Below are 2,863 nucleotides of genomic sequence, written 5' to 3'. Positions count from 1 at the left end.
TATAAGCTCGAAAATGAGATGCCACATCCCGCATTTTCGTACGTTAAAGTTTCGTCGTAATCTAATCGATGTAAGTTCAGGAATGAGATTATTTGGAGATTATAAGTATTATGCTACTTCAAACAAGTGATGAGTAAATTCGTGAAGGTGAGAGGGTAAACAAATTGAAGAAAATGAATTTTCATCGAAGTTTGACATTTTGAGATAAATATGGTTCAAGCTACAATACCCCGTATTTATGGACTAGTGTCATGCAAGGTACCACATGAGCATAATAGAAAGGTGTGCAAAGTGTATTAAAAGTGAGTAGTATTTTAAGTAATTTAAGATAATTCCTAATTATGTGGATAATTGGATAATTATTGGATAATGGGAGAATCAACAAGTTAATTAATAATTAGTGGATGATTAATTAAAGTCTTTGGACAAAGACTAAGCCAAAAACGTGGCAGCAATTGGAACAAAGATCAAAGACACAAAATGTGACTCTTAAAGTGCACAAGATAGGTGTCACAATTAAAGAATGAGGTGGCCAAGTCATCATATAAAATGGGGCCCACAACCCATAATTTTAAGAGCTTTTCCTACATTAATAAGTAAGTAATATTGGCTTGCTAAGTAACGTTTTGGATTCTCAAACAAGATTTAATAGGAATCTTTTACAAAGTGAGATTCTTATGCTTTCTAAGCTAATGAATGATATCTCAAACCAAGGAATTCATATGAAATCTTCAACAAAAAGTTACGGATGAACTTCAGCAAGAAAGGTTATACTATATGATGATCAAAATTTCATAACGTAACAGCAAGATTTCATAATGAATGGAATTCTCTTTCTCAAGAATATCATACGGATTTTTTCCCTACTTCAATCCGCCGTTACGTATTGTCGCAATCAACGTGTATTAGAGGGATTGTCAAGAGAATCGACTCAGGGACGTTAAGGCTATCCCTTCTTTATTTTGGTATGATCTATAAGACACGAACAAAATGAGCAAATGTACAACTTTCATAAATGACTCTATTCATAGAAATACTAGGGATGTCTATATTCTTGATTCCCCATGTAAATTATTATTATATCTTATGTTCATGGGTCTCAGAAAAATACGTATTTGATAAAGTTTATTCTACAGGCATAATAATTTTTATGACATTCCGAGAAATTTTATTAACGTATTAACGTACTTTTCATGCATTGCATTCATGTGCATTGACCCATGACCAGATGGTGTTATATACGCGTATATATGTATATATATGTATATGGGATATGGGAAAGGTTACGGCATTATATACGCACCACCACATGATCAGCTGGTATACGTTGATGATTTGCCCACAGTGGCCGAAATGATATGATGGAATGCCCTTAGAGGCTTGATGATGTTATGAACGCATATACCTATGCATTTATGACATTTATACGCATATGCATAACATTATAAAAATAAAATGATTCACAGAGCTATGCAGACGTACATGTCGAGTCTTTTTACTCTATGTTTCTCTCATGTCTATTATTTACTGATTTTCATTCCTTACATACTCGGTACATTATTTGTACTGATATTCCTTTTGTCTGGGGACGCTGCGTTTCATGCCCGCAGGTCGAGAGTCCTCCAAGTAGGCGATCAGCTCAGCGGAAGATGTTGGTGCACTCTATTTGCTCTGGAGTTGATTGGTTGGTCAGTATGATTTCGATGTGTATTGTTTGGTATGGCGGGGCTCCGTCCCGACCTTTGTGACAATTATGTATTCTTAGAGGCTTGTAGATAAAGGTCATGTATATAAAAGATTGTATGGCCTTGTCGGCTTATGTTTAGTGTACGAGTGATCGTTTTGGGTCTTATAGGCTAGTATGTCATATGTATAAGTGTTTTCCCTCATGCTTTACTCCGGTTCATTTACCTATGATGGAATGATACGAAAGATACATTATGTTGGTACTCTATTGGGTAAGTTACCGGGTGCCCATTGCGGCCCATCGGTTTGGGTCTTGACAAAAGTGGTATCAGAGCAGTTCTGTCTTAGGGAGTCTACAAGCCGTGTCTAGTAGAGTCTTGTTTATGGTTGTGTTGTGCACCACACTTATAAGTATGAGGCTACATGTCATTTAGGATTGTCACTCTTTCTTCTTACTCTAGATCGTGTGGTAGAGCTCAGTTGTAAGAACTCAATTTACTAAAATCTATCTTATTCATAATACGACGACGCCTGCATTCAAGAAGACAGTTGGTAAGAGATATAACCGTGGAAGAGTTAATTCAGAGAAACTCAATTTTTGCATCATGATTATGATGGATAAATATGAGGTATTCTGTAGATCTTATGTGTATTAAGACGTGTAAGCTTCTTGATAAGGATCCCTAAGGCAAGAATGTCTATACACTCTTACGGTAAAAAGGAATAAGAGAATCGGAAGGTAGACACAAGTTTCAGAAAGTAAAAGAAGCAAGGTGAAGAAGGGTACGAGGTACCCAGTTAATGAAGATTAACAACATTTACAATTCAAGCAGAGAAAAATGAGCATTTTTGAGTTACCTTCAATTGTAACAGAGGTATGTACAATTAGTCATACCCATCTCAGTTATGCTCCATGGGAGCCAACATATATAGTTTAAGAGAAGGACGGGATATCAGGACTCAGCTGGGGTTAAAGTAAACCAAAATGTTGAATGGATTGTTAGCGTTAGCTGACATTCCGAAGGATATTACGAATGTGCTAATAGATCTCCTTGTGAGACACCCAAATGGTGCACTCTAAAATAGTACGGTTAGATATGAATACTGCAAAGACAGGCACTGGAAGCCTTGAAGGGATAAATATTACCTTAGTTTGGCTCCCGCCCCTAGTAGAGAG

Source organism: Nicotiana tabacum, chromosome 4, assembly GCF_000715075.1.
Source record: "Nicotiana tabacum cultivar K326 chromosome 4, ASM71507v2, whole genome shotgun sequence".
In the NCBI taxonomy this organism is placed as follows: Eukaryota; Viridiplantae; Streptophyta; class Magnoliopsida; order Solanales; family Solanaceae; genus Nicotiana; species Nicotiana tabacum.
This window is presented reverse-complemented; position numbering follows the sequence as displayed.